General features: G+C 36.9%; 1 long non-coding RNA gene across 1 annotated transcript; it reads right to left on the reverse strand.

Moving 5' to 3' along the window:
* Window positions 1–285: 285 nt before the first annotated feature.
* Window positions 286–13,357, reverse strand: LOC107216328. The gene is made up of 3 exons (XR_004495544.1): window positions 13,245–13,357; window positions 13,020–13,148; window positions 286–2,833 (listed from the first exon to the last, which is right to left on the reverse strand). It is a non-coding gene; the product is annotated as an uncharacterized LOC107216328 (long non-coding RNA).
* Window positions 13,358–14,596: the final 1,239 nt, after the last annotated feature.

The raw sequence follows: 14,596 nt of genomic DNA on the forward strand, positions 1-14,596 counted from the left end.
AATAAAGGCTGAAATATCCAATGGAGCAAATGAGACTCCTGCCCTAGAAGTAGACCCAAGCGTAAAAAATCCTGAGCAGTGTAGAAAATAGAAAAAAACAAACTAGACTCTGAAGAAATTTTCTGATCCCTCAGCCTAGGAATTTTCACATGAACAAATTCAGAACCCAGATGAAGTAGGGAAATATCTGGAAGAGAATTGCTGTGATGATTCTAAGGAGAAAAATATCATTGCAATAAGCTGGGCCCTAGCGTATGCTTATCGCACGGTGCTAGATACTGTAGGGCAGGCAGATAAATCAGCAGCTACCCCAGTCACTCAGGCTGCAGCCAAGCCAGCAGCCAAACCAGACAGTGAGCCTAAGCCAGCAGCCAAACCAGACAGTGGGCCTAAGCCAATGTCTGTTGCTCTTACCACAAGAAACATGAAATTCAAAACCAAAACCAATCAAACAGTAAAAGATAATAATAGTGATGTGGGGAAAGGACCCTCAAAACGAGCAACTGACCAAAAATCAGAAAGCGCTAGTGAGCCCTTCTCCCTGAAAGACTTTTGTAACCTAAGAAAAGATTACACTCGACAACCTGATTAATCTATAATTAGTTAGTTAGTCTGTCTGTGGGATGCTGCAGATAAAGCTACAGTTCCAAACAGTACTGAACTGAAGCATCTAGGGTCGCTGTCACATGGTCCAGTTAATGACCAAAGAATAATGAGGGGGGCATATTTTCATTCTTTTATCCTTTAAAATTTCTTCTTTGTGATGGTGACCATCCGCAATTTTAAAAGAAGAGTGGGTGTTTAACTAAAAAAACATTCTAGGATTAGTCAGAAATAATAAAAATTCACTAGAACTCATATATCAGGGGAGGAAGATAATTTTCTATGTGGGTTGGCATGGATTGCTCAGAAAACTTGTCTGACTACAGAACAAAAAAAGAAAGTTAATTGAATTATTGGAGAATAAGAAAACACACATGTATGTTTCTTAGTAAAATCTAAATTTAATGTCAAGATTTACACTGTCTTTTCATTTTTTATTTTCCATTAACAAATTAACAGTCAGATTCCTATTAACTCAGAACTTTGAGAATTAGCTTTTAATCATATTTTGCCTACTAAAGAGCTCACCATTTCCCTGTCCTATGGCCACACTATCTTGCTTATAAAAGCACCAAGACCAAAGTTCACTTTTTCAAAAGGATCTTTTTGAAAGGCACCACACTGAAGACAAACTGATCCACACAACTCACATAAAGCAGGACTGAGTTTGAAGCTTTCAATTTTTTGGTCTAATAGTTATTCCTTACTTGCAATTAAGTTGGGTGTCAGAAATGAAACATTACTTTGAGGATAAGATGGATTTTTGACACTGAACTTTCTGTGCTTACCCTGTTCCTAAGCACTGATATTTAATCTGCTTTTATTTTTCTCTCTGCTTTAACATTTTTCAGAATCATAAAAACAATGTAATAGATTATCCCTCTGTGTAGCTCTTCAGCTGTGTCTGATTTGGTGACTGCCATGAAGAGTCAACAGGGTTTAAATCCATGAAATATTCAGGGGGAAATGTTCTTAACATCTATTAATTTTCCAGCCATTCTTCATCAACAAATTAATCTTTAAAGAAACCATACATATTTTTGTTTTTGTTATTGCTTTTGTTTTTGTGTCTGTTCTTTTCTGTATCTGACTGATACTGTTGAATTTCTAGAAAAGGAAAGGTAACTCAGCTCATTTACATCATTGGAGGACCTGACTTGAACACCAGTATCTTGTTATTTTTTTAGCCTAGCTCTTAAATACAAAACTGTGTGAACTGAAAGATGGGGAAAAAATTCCTTTTCATTTTTTTTTATGATAGATTGAGGTAACAAGGCAGCAGAGCAAGAAGCAGTAGCTACCCTTCTGTGAGAGGTCAGGGAAGTATTATATATCTTGTACAGAATATTCATAATATTAAAGTAATTTGGCTATCTTGTAAGAAAGTAGAATGTTTCCTGTCCTGCATTTACTAGACAATGTGTATTTGTATCATTTGAATGCAAAGTACTGTAAAACAAGCACTTGCTTTACAACAGCTTACAGCCAGAGTTTGGATTACAACTATCTCCACACTCTATTCCTGAAATTAGTGTGCTTTCCCTCTTCCCAGGCTCTTGTTCTGCTGTCTAGGTTGGACTTCTCTCATTGTATACTTCTCACAATTTAACTTTTAACATTATAAATGGTCACATTTATGTGTAAATTACTACATAGCAGCATGTCTCCTTTCTGTGTCTAGTATTATACCACAGACACCTGTGAAGTTTGTAGCAGATCTTGCTCTGGGGAAATCAGAGGACAATCAAGATCACCAGTGATCATATTTTCCTTTCTGAAGAGAATATAACTTTTAAGTAGGCCACAGTATGTACTATGAATGTTTGGCTTTTGGATAAGTAACCTTTCATTGAAAGGAATGGTTAAGAAGAAATACAAAGAAAGATGATGGTTAAGACTGATATATCGCTCCCCCATTTGATGACACAGGCCATAAATTTGCATGTATACATGCATACAAATGGAATGAAGTATCTGCTTATCTACTAAAGCTATCTTAGCTTATCTGATACTTATACTGATACATACATCTTTACATTTTTTTCTCTTGGGAAATAAAAGCTTGACTTTGGTACTGGATGGCAGCTTCTCAGCAGAATGGGTTGGAGGTCTGCCTTCCATCATTACATCGTGGCTAATGGAGCATTGTTATTGATCTTTTTAGGAGTGTTTTATATCCATTTATCTTGAGGGATGTATTACTTGGATTTGAAGCGCAGATATTTCTCCTCTGAAAATGCAAAAAAGAGTCTCATAAATCTCAGATTTAAAAAAAAAAAGTTGATACAGTGATATCTTTAACTAGTACATCAGTAATTTTTTCCAGTAACATGACTATCTTATAAACCTGAATTTTTTCTTAGTGAACTTTTTTCTTTCTTTGTCATATCCTTGGACAGTTCATGTTGTCAGGAACCTAAGGATCTTGCTGATCCAACACTCACCTGCGACAGCAGATTTTCTGGTGAAACTCAGACCAGGTTACTCAGCATATGGGTTTGACACTATTCAAGGATAGTGGGACAGGGATTTCCTGATAAACCTTGTTGCCTGAATATGGGAAAGCTCATTCTTGCCCTTTGAGGATTTTGACTTTAAAGCCTTGCCAGCTTCTCTGAGTTCTGTGGCTGTTCAAAAGTGACTCCCTGGGATCCAATTGACCAGTTTCCTCAGCAAGCTAAACTTTTTATGAACATTCTGGTCTTTGCTACTTGCTTTTACTTTGTCTTTTCTTACAAAAGAATTCAATTTTACTTCTTTTCATTCAGGACTTTGATAATGTTCTTCTGCTCCAAGTCAATATTGTATTTTGCGTTAAACAAACAGACACATGCATATGTAAAGTTCTGCTTTCCCTCTCGGTGTCAACCTCTCAGCCTCCCCAGGTTATTGCCAAGACTAGCCAGGTCAAACAGATCCCAAAGGACCCTTAAGCAATACTTTCTAAAATGCCTTTTATAAAATTTATTTATTTTAAAAAAAATTAATGACAGCTTCATTTGTAATCTTGAGCGATCTCATTCTCAGGACTTGTGAAAGGCGAGACATGTTTATGAGCAGAGTCATCTTCCCACTGTCTGAAAATGGTCTGCCCTGTGTATGGAAATGTGTTTTTCTTTTTTTCTGCTATCTTCTACTTCTCAGGAAGTAATTCTCTCACTGCAATAAGAGATTTTATGTGCCCACTTTGAATATTCTGTTGGTGGGGAAAACAAATTTGCATTAAAAATTACATAAGTATGCAGTAAATAAACTTATTTAGTAATGATAAACAGAGATGAAAACTCCTGTATACTGGAATTTTGTCAGTTAGGTAAATAATGCAGTCATAACTTTCAGTAAATGTTGGGGGCTTTTTGTTTGGCTGGATTTTGGTTTGGTTTGAGTTTTTTGGGGTTTTTTTTATGAGTTTTTGTGGGTTTTTTAGTGGTTTTTTTTGAGAAATCCATGGGGATTATAAAATAATCCAGTCTTTGAATGATATTCTGGAAATAGAACATACTGAAAATGCCAAGAAGGGTTATGGGTTTGGTTGGTTTGTTTTTTTTTTCATGGAAAATGACAGTGTCTCTTACTAATTTCATTGAAGATATGAACTATTTTGAGATATTACATTCAAGATAGGATAGCACTTCAAACAATGCAATTTGTCAGTTTTGTTAATTTTAATGAAAGGTTAAGAAAGGCTTTTGTACTTAACTCACATAGACTAGCAAAGTAGTAGAATTTGTTCAGGAGTGTAAAAACTACTTCAAAAAAAATGTTGTTTTCTAAATAGACAGTGAAACTCCCCCTTAAGAAAAACTGATCCACTTGGTTAATTTCATTTTTCTGGTCGGTACGAATAGTATTAAGAACAGTGGTTAAAGGGTTATTTTTCAGTGGAATATTGATCGAGTCTCATATTTTCTTTGCTTGGGGCTCCATTAGTAAAACCTGGAAGGCTACAACTTCAGGGGGGGAACTGTAAGGAAAATGGAAGATGTGCTCATGTTCTGACCCAGGCTTTGGGGTGGCTTTGGGGTTCCAAAGCATGATGGTGATGCTGATGCTGAATTATCTAGGACCATTAATAAACTTTTTAACAAAATCTGTAAGCAGGTGATTGATGTAATTGTGGAATATTTTGAGGGCTATATCCAATGTGCTGTTACGAGGGTTTACAAGTGAATGTACAGCACTGTGGATAAGCACGGTGACAGCACACCTCTGAGATGAAGAGGTGAAGATCAACTGCACAGTTATAATGGTTGTTAACTGGGGTGAAAATAGCATTGCACAGCATGTCAGGTGAAGTGGAAGAAAATGTTTGTTCAGAGTGTCTCATTGGCAACAGGCTGCAATATACAAAAATATGATAGTCCTGAAACACTACATGAGAGGAAACTCCATGGGAAACCAGAACGTGTGTGAGATAAATAGGTACACTATTACAAAAACATCACATGTTAAAATACAAAATCAAATTGTAATTAGTCATCATGATTAAAAAAGATAAACCATCAAGATGTGTGAGATAGCAGATGAGCCCATCAGTAAGAATATCTTTAAAGTAAAGAGTAAAGATGGGAGATGCAATACAATAACTTCATTCACTGGGTCAGCTGGTCTCCAAGCCAAAATCCACAGCTCCTGCCAATTCCCCCCAGTCTATATACAGGGCATGATGTGGAATCTTGCTGTGGCCAGTTCAGGTCACCTGCTCCTCAGCTTCTTGTGCCTGCTTGTTGGCAGGGCATGGGATATTAAACAATTCTTCATTTGGAGCAAGCACTGCTTGTCAACAACTAAAATATCAGTATGTTAACATTATTTTCATACTGAAACCAAAACACAGGACTCTACCTGCTACTAGAAAAAAACTAACTCTAGCCTAACCAAAAAGAGGACAAACGTAAAATAAACACAAGATTTTATTTTCCCAACAAGGATCAGATTTTACTCTATGCCATCATTTTCTAGATTGCCTTAATATATTATCATTTCCATATTGTGCATTACTCTCCAAATAAGAGAAACTTCTGCATTATGCATTATTTGATCTGCCAAGAGTTTGTGGAAGAAATGTTTAGAGAGCTCCCTCTTCTAGCAGGGAGAGTTAAAGGTGGTCATGACAGCACATATAGCAGCATTAATTTTCCTTAATTCTCAACAATTTCCCAAGTTTTCTATCCCAATTCTGGCCTCTGGAAAGAAAGAATAAAAGAAGAATGGTCTTGCCCCTTCTTTTCAGAAATTTAATTTCATACAACACTTCTTTGCTGTCTGGCAATGTTTGTTTAATGTCTTAGTTTGTTTAGTGTCAAGCTTTGTCAGGGTGTGAATCTCAGTATCTCACAGTGATAACTGCTAGGACTATCTATCATCATGCATTTATTCAGCTTTATTAATATGTTATGAGATTTTTGTTATTATTTCCCTGTTTAACTTCTTTTGAGACTTATACTGGCATTGCTCAAAAATGCTGTTTGTAAAATAGCAAAGGCAGGTCCAGAAAAAAAACCAAAACAGACCTCCCAAGCTCCATCAAAACCCAGCCAAAAGCAAAATAAACTTTTTTTTTTAAAAATTTTTATTTGGACAGTACATGTAAGCCCCATTTTTTCATAAAACATTAATGTTTGACATTTTTCAAGGACTGCGTTATCTTTTTGTACTCACTGCCTTGTATTTCAGAACAACACAAGAAGGAGACAGAATTTGTACATCATTTCTGGAGCTTGAAGAAACTGCCTAGGGGGTGAAAGCATATCTAGGTGATACTAGGGAAGTGCTAGAAGCAGCAGTTTCAGAGGACCTGGGTCAGAAGAAAATGTTATGTATACCTTTTGTACCTCTTCTATAGGTGCCAAAACTCTTTAGGCATTTTACAAAAGAATGAGACTTGTTATTGGCTCTAATCAAGGGAAAAAGATGCATCAGGAGTACATTCTCAGAGTTCGGATTATAAAGTTATTTCTCATACCACACTTTAGATTCAGGGCACAGTAATGGTTCTCCTGGGTTTTCTATCAAAAATCAGGCATCTGGCCTGCAGACAAGAAAAAAGCCATCTACCCTTTAAGATGTGAATGACTTTTTCAGGAAAATGCAGAAAAAATGCTCTTTGGCTGTGTTTACTTCACAGATGGAGGAGCGGGACCACCCTGCAGCTCTGGGGTGAGTTCAGCTGCAGTGCTAGGAGCTCAGCAGTGAGTTTGCAGGCTTCTTTTCATTTGGGAATGCAAGTACTCTTTCCTTTCACAGGTGGAAACATCTGCAGCAGGATGAGAAGAAGTCAGAACCCAATGTCACAACCACTGCTGCAGTCAGAAAACACTTCCAGGTGCATCCATGTGCTCTCAGGGGCCAACTATTAAGTGACAGAAGTGTGTGTTGAGCTGCACATAATAATTGAGGATTATGAGGAGGAGAAATGTAAATTAAATCCTTTGCTGTGACAGCTGAATAGGTGCAAATTTACATCTCATATGATTTAATGTTATTTCCAATGAGATATTGCTGTACAGACAAGGAGTTAAACTGTGCTTGTTGTCAAAGCATGTTCATAGAAATGCCAGTACTTTAAAAAAAAATGGAAAATGTTAGAAATATCTTTTTTATTTCTTTGAAAGTTACCCATCCAAGAAAATATTTTTCCTTTGAGGAAAAAGAGCTGTTAATGGATCCAGAATACTCACTTTGACCTAAAAGGAGGAGCAAAAGAAGAATATTTTTTCACTTAACACCTTTCAAAATATCAGCCAAAATATTTACTAAATTCTGTTATACTACTAAAAAAGAAATAAAGATAAAGAATAAAGCAGTAAATTTCAGTGACCTTGCAATGTTGTCTTTTTCTTAACCTGGAAATGAAATTCAACATTACTTTAGTAAGGAGGTAATATAAAAGTTGATATTTATTTGAAGGCATTCAGGAGAAGTTATGTAAAGGTTTTTATACAAAAGCCCACCCTCCCAAAGATAAGTACATTTTTATAAGTTTTAGGAAATTAGCATAATTGATAAAAAGAGTCAGTTAGGAAGACAAGTGGTGATGTAATTCCACCCCCCTCCTAGGTCAAGCTCCTCCTCTGGAGGGAGTACCCCACCCTTGGTGCTGGCTGTATTTTGTAATGAAAATGTGCCCTGAAGAGTTGTTCCTCAACCTTGGTAGAATAGAGGAACCCAGATAGCACCAGGGCCTTGTGCCCCCGGGGCTTGGACCTATGGAACTTGTTTTGTCTTTCTACCTAGGGAAATGACATGGAAAAGTACAGGGAAAACTAGCTACTAATGCGATAGGCTACAGAGCTACAAATATATGTGTAAAAATTACAGAGAACGTAGAAAAAAATGCAAAAACCAAATGGCATCAGTAACAGACAAATTGTTCCATCAAACTCTGTTATAACTTTGCAATTTCCATATTGTAAAGGAATAGCTCATGGCAAAGATGAGAAATGACAGCATCAGCAAAAGCAAGAGAAGTCATAGATCAGAGAGTTGGACTCCTGCTCTTAAGGAGGGCTCTTATGATCAGAAGAGTTACACTCTGCAAATGATTTGAAGAGCTCCAGATTTATTCTTCCTTACTGGCTGTTGTGAAAAGTTTGCTTCTCTTTTTCAGGTCAGTCTGTCTTAACAGATGTTCCCTTTCTGTTGTCTTCTGCTAGATCTATAGGTCTATAGACCACTGTATAGATCACTGTGCACCAGGCAATGATGTTATTCTGCATCTGAATCTCTCAAAATGTCTTGATGATCACTATCAATTGAATAGTTAGAGCACTTGAAATATTATTTTTTGCTGGTAAAAAAAATGTAACATGTTTTTGTTAGAAATGTTACTGTAACTTCACAAAGTTCTTACATTTGGGATTTCCCAATGAAATGTTTAGGTTTTTATGCGTTTTCCTAACAAGGTGAGGTCTTGCTATTTCTCTGTGAGAAAAATTCCTCAAAGACAGCAGACAAATGGAGGGAATTATGTATCTAAATTACTGCAATTATAAATCTGAGTGCAGAATCTAGACTGTTGGAGAGTGCCTTGGAAGCCTTAAATACTCTGCATCCTAAGAAAAAAGAAAAAAAAAAGTGAATCATGCCAGTTGTATATTTACAAGTATTTACACCTATTAAGTGACTCCTGTTCTTTTGCTCTTCTGTCCAACATTTCCTGGTGGGCCTGGCACTTAAACAGAACTGTTTCATGAATATACAGATGGCCTCATCCTCATGTGCCGCCAGCCTAATTCTGAAGCAAATATTATGGTGTTCTTGGGTAGATATTGTTAATGTCTTTGTATTTTTTGGGTAGAAATGCAAATAATTTTCTTCTTGATGCAAGTTAATAGGGAAGAAAATAGTACAAAAACAATTTAGTCAATGAAAAAATAAATTCCTATGATCAAAAAAACCCTTGGCACTGGATTTATAAAAATGGTTAACTGCTGCAGAAGTGACTTCTGGTCAAAGAGAACCCTTAAGTATAAGGTCAGAGTTATACACTTGCCTTTGAAGAGTCTGTACAGTAGGTATTCTTCCTCAAGGGCCTGCAGTGCCAAGAAAACTCAGTAAATCAGATTCAAAGAACTTTTATTTCTGAACTCCAAATAACTTGACCTTATGTCTTACTGAACTGAATGGTGACTTACTAAAACAGACTTGAAATAGCAAAAAGCTATACAAAGCATTTTTGACAACTGTCTTTCTGCAAAAGAAAATTCATCAGGGAATTCTGTATGGTTTTTGTTTTATGTTTTGTTTGTTTGCTTGTTTGTTCATTTTTTGGCTGAGGAAGGTAAGGTTTACTTCATTCTAAGAGGGAGTGGATAGGGAAGAGACCAGATGTAACTTTAAATATGCAGTGCCTATCAATTCACTTTAATAGTGAATGTTGTCAAAATGATTTCTTCAGGAACTCCTCCGTGCTGAACTTCTCTGAAAATCTCATCCTTAGAGAGCATATTTTCTGTCAGTACAAAGAAAATAAAACTTCTTGTTAACATGTGTACTTTAAGTATTCAGTCTAAAACTCAGTCTTTTCAGAAACATCACCTTGCGTCTGACTTTCCTGTAACCTCATTCACCATTCTTCAGTGCATGTTTGACATCATTCATATTTCACTGCTGCAAGTTCTCTTAATTCTAATACAGAATGCTTCTTAAAAATGTCCTTTTATGTCATGGTTATCGAGTTTGGGAATCATTGTTAATTTACTGTAGCTTAATTCATGAAGATGAATGATATATACATTTTTTGGTAAATGACAGTGAAATATGTAGTCTTTTTCCAGGCATTAATATTTCTCTGGTGTCAGTATATATTGTGATACATATCACATTTATATTCCTAGTTATTTTCCTTGGAAATCAATGGTACTGGATATGCATCCTTTTAGTTCAGTGCTCATTTGACTGGGTTGCACTAAAATCTCTTTCCTCTTAAGCTCTTTCAGAATCAAATTGTATTTGGAAATTGTATGTTCAGAGGCACAAATAAGTTTCATTGGATTCTGACAGAGACAAATATAAATGCACAATAAAGAGCTGCAATGTTCATATTGAAAAATACTTCTAAGGTTACTATGGGCATTATAATTAGTTTCTTTTCTATATCATGACTGTCATGTTGCAAGAAAGGTTTGTAATATTTCCCTCATCCTGCCCAAAACCAAGGAGTGCTGACTGTAGCTCTCTTGTTTCACTTCTCAGCCCACACTGTCATGTTTTGTGCACTGGACTGGAGATAGTATTTCTCAGTGCAATCACTTGTGCAACAGCAGCTGTACAGTGAGACACTCAAGAGCTCAGCATGAAGTACATGAGGAGTTCTGTTTTCTGTCTTCATTTTACCTGGCTCTCCTTTTGTCTTGCAAAGACTTTGTCACATCCTGCTCCTGTTGTGTCAACATTAGTCACAGTTGCTACTTTTTATTAATAAAAAGAAATTAATTTGAGAACAGTATGTCACAGTAAGGCTGAATTTCCACTGCCAATCAGCACCTGAGATATTAGTTGAGTTGTCAAAGGAAATATGAGCAGAAGACATTCCTAGACAGGAAACTTTGTATCAATTTAGTTAGAAAAAAAATCAGCCTATGGTAGTATTAGTATGTTTCAGATTGAGGACTTCGTCACCACGGGTGAAAGTGAGTGAAGACACACTTTTTTTCAAGAGTGTACCTATTCCAGGAGGGGAAAGGGAAGCAAAGGACTGAAAGGTTTAAATGAAGAGTGAGGTAGGGAAGAAGACAACCTAGCAGTTCCAGCAACAGAGGCAGGGAGAACACACTGTGGCTTTCTGTAGGCAAAGATACAAGGACTTTCCCTCTTCTCCAGCCTGAAATGGCACCAAACATGTGCTCCTAACATTCAGGGATATGAGCTCTTGACCTCTGCCATCAGATCAAATGTGTAACTCTCAGTACACAAATTAGGTGTAATGACGAATGGTATTTTCAGATTATTGACAGGGAGATGACACCATCAGAGTAGGTTCACATGTAATTTTATAGTACCTCCAAGTCCATCTAATTCTGGCACCTGCATGACTGTCATACTTCTCTTTCCATCTTCACTCTGCTCTGCTGCTTCCCAGTTTTTAGAAAGCCAAGGCCGCTAGGCAGCATGAAGCTGGAAGAACACTAGTGCAGCCCAGCTCCATGATCCAGACTATGTCTCTAGCAGTAGTGCAAGCAAGGACAGAAGGGGAGTACCATGTTTTCAATGGTTCTCTAGTGACTGCCTAACACAGCTGTAAAACTGCATCCTCAGTGACTTATACTGACTTTATTCAAGGTCACATCTTCTGAGCAGGGTTTGCAAAGTGATCATAAGATACTACCAGCTTCTGAGTCTGTATTGGCCAGCACCAGTAAAATGACTGTGTAAAGAGAGCAGAAGAGAATCTGGATTTTTGCTTCAAGATTCACTATCTGAATGGTCTTTTTGCTTTCCTGTTCCCCTCCTCCCCCATAGCTGCATGCACTGTCAACTGCTAAAATTATTTAGAACATTTAAAGAACCAAACTCAATAACTTTTCTAAGGGCTCATGACAGAAAAAAGATCTTGTCCTGCAGACAACCTTTTATAATGAGATTCAGCAAAAAGGCTACAGCATTAGCACTTACTCAATAGAAATACAAGGAAAATGTCCTTGGAAACATCTGTTTCTGTATGGAGGATGTAAAAGCAGCAGTATTCTGAACTTATATGGTAGGAGATCTCTAAGAAGAAACACATTAATCGGAAAATAATTTGGATTTTGGGCTAGTACTTAGAGAAAGGTGAAGGATCCTGACATGCAAGGACATAACTTGCATCTTGCAGAAAAAAATAGTGTGTGATTGTACCTGGTATGAAATACCATAAATTAATTTAAACAGAGATTGCACCAATTGTACAGAGACCTTGAATTAATTTAATTGAAAGATGAATTGGCATTTGTAGAATGCAAGTTTAATAATCTTTTCCTGGGATATTCTTGTGAGATATAATGCAGTCCTCAGAGCAGCTGCTCTTACATTTCTCTGGAGAGGCTGCTTGCAGCTGTTCTCTGAAATGTCCTGCACTGAGCTATGGTGTGAAGTATGGTGCCGAATTCAGCTGTGTTACAAAACTCCTGTCCTGGTGAGCTGCGTCTCAGCCAGCAGATGGAACAGTGTGAAGGCTTGTCCTCTGGACCACACTCGATCTCCAGGCAGCTTTCTCTCCAGATCAAAATATTTTCATGCAGAGTTGTTCCTGGGAATGCTCTCTGGACTGTACTAAGTCACAGCCTGTGCTTGAGACCTATTTCATCCACAGCTGAAACATCTTCAGGGCCATACAATTGTTCCTGCTACACTGTGGAACTGCCCACTGATTGGAACAATATTAGCCAAAAAGCACAGCTTGGAAGTCCAGCTAATACATGATTTTCTCCAGTAGAAATACCCTCAAATTGTAATGCGAGTTGTAAACATCAGGAGTCATTGGAATCCCTAGTTTATATCTCAGCTGAAAAATGAGCCCTTCAATACTTTGCACTAAGCTGAGTCATTCAGTCAACAAGAGTGCCACCTACTGAATCGCCAATGCTATTCCTACAGGAACCTTTTTTTCTCCCTTGTTACACTGACCACGATTGTGTCAGCTTTGGAAGCTACCTGAGCACGTGCTTAAGATTTTCTCAGAGCTAAGCACATGTTTAAGGACCCTTTCATATGCAGAGTCATTATTGTAGACTGAAAATCAAGATTGAGAACTACAAATTTGCATCCCAAAGTTTCATTGCTCCTAGCTATAATTTCATTATGTCAAAGTGGCTTATCAATAATTCAGTTGTTCCATTAGTTTTGTGTTAAGATGTTAATAGAGTTAACTGAGTTAATACATGCATAATTTATCAGTCTATAAACTAAACAGTTTAAAATGCAATATTCAGACTTACCGTAGTAACAGCTTATAAAATATGCTGTCTATAATGGCAGAGAAATGTGCTGCCTGCATTTTCACTGGAGCAGCTGGAACACGGATTTGTTGTAAAGCAGCAGAGAGAAGAAACTACCACGCCCAGGGTCTGCAGACAAAATGGAGAAGACTGTTGAAGTCAGGCTATAAGGTGCTGGTTGGAAGGTTGTGTTTGGAAAATGCTGATAGAGTACTATATCCCAACCTTGCTGTTGCACTTTTTCAGTGCTATTTTCAGCTTAATATTTTCCCCCATTTTTATTTTTTAGAAAAAAATCGGTTACATAGCTGAGCTATGAATTCCTTTTAATCTGAGGGAAGCACTAGCCAAAACCCAAAATAACCATAAATTCTGCCTGCAATATGTACCTCCTACTCAGTGTTTTTACATCTCATTGCACCATCTCTAGAGAGGAAATGGATGAGACGTATGAATCATACCTATGTCTTACATTAAGATAATTAAATTAAGTGTGAGCTGCTGATAAATAACTCTGAAACCTGAGTAGTCATTGATTCCAAAGCCTGAGGTAAGAGTTTAAGCATATGTTTTCTTTTAAAAAAGCACAATCCTGAAATTTAAAGGTAATTTCGAATCTGAATGTTTGTCAGACTTAAAAATTGTTCTGTTGTATATTCTGTAACTTCTATATTTTCCTATTTGAGGTTGTGATCCTAGTTACTAAAACCAAAAGATGGGGCAACAAAACATTTCATAATCTTAAAAAGTTACATTCAAATTTAGTTTAAAAATGCAGGCTGACATTTTAAAGGCATAAAAGATGTGTCTATGTAGTGGTTGGAACAAATATTCTAAATTCCCTCAATATTTTTGTTGTTTAGTCCTAATGAAATCTCCTGCAGCCTTTTTCTCTCTCTTTTTCCACCTTTTTTTTTTTCTTTTTTTTTTTTTAATATTTCTGAATCAAGCTTTCATCTAGCTTTCAAGTAAGCAAATCAGGTGGATATTTTGTGGTCTGACAATACTAACTAGAAGCCGCTGTCTAACAAAGACAAAATGAACCTGCTTTGTATCTTTTCTGCTCATTTAAGTTCATCTTGTTACTTCAACTGGGGAAGCACTATATGAGACAAATGCCACATTACAAGCACATAGTTGATTACTATGACTTGCAATGGTGTCAGCTGTTAATGGCTTTTGCAGTCACTAAGGAGCATTACAGGGGAAGCTTACAATTAAACTATTTGTGGTTCAGATATGTACTCTTTCAGTCACAAATAGACATGTTATAATTAAATAATAAAAACCTTACCTAGTTAGTTTTGTTCGATTTTTACAAAGTTGGGTGACGAGGAATCAGCCACAGGGAGACTAGACTTTAACCACAGCTATGCCATCGGTGATCACGGGAGACGATCTGGAAATCTCAGCAACACTTGCCTGTCTTGATCATCAGTAAGCACTGTTGGCACAAACCCCTCAATGCCTTAGTTTAAAACCACATTTTAAGTTGTGCATCTGTTAATTCCAAGGCCAAGGGGCTCTACAGACTCACCTTACAAGTAATGAGAATAACTACAAATGCCTATTCTACC

This window comes from Parus major, chromosome Z (assembly GCF_001522545.3).
Source record: "Parus major isolate Abel chromosome Z, Parus_major1.1, whole genome shotgun sequence".
Classification (NCBI taxonomy): Eukaryota; Metazoa; Chordata; class Aves; order Passeriformes; family Paridae; genus Parus; species Parus major.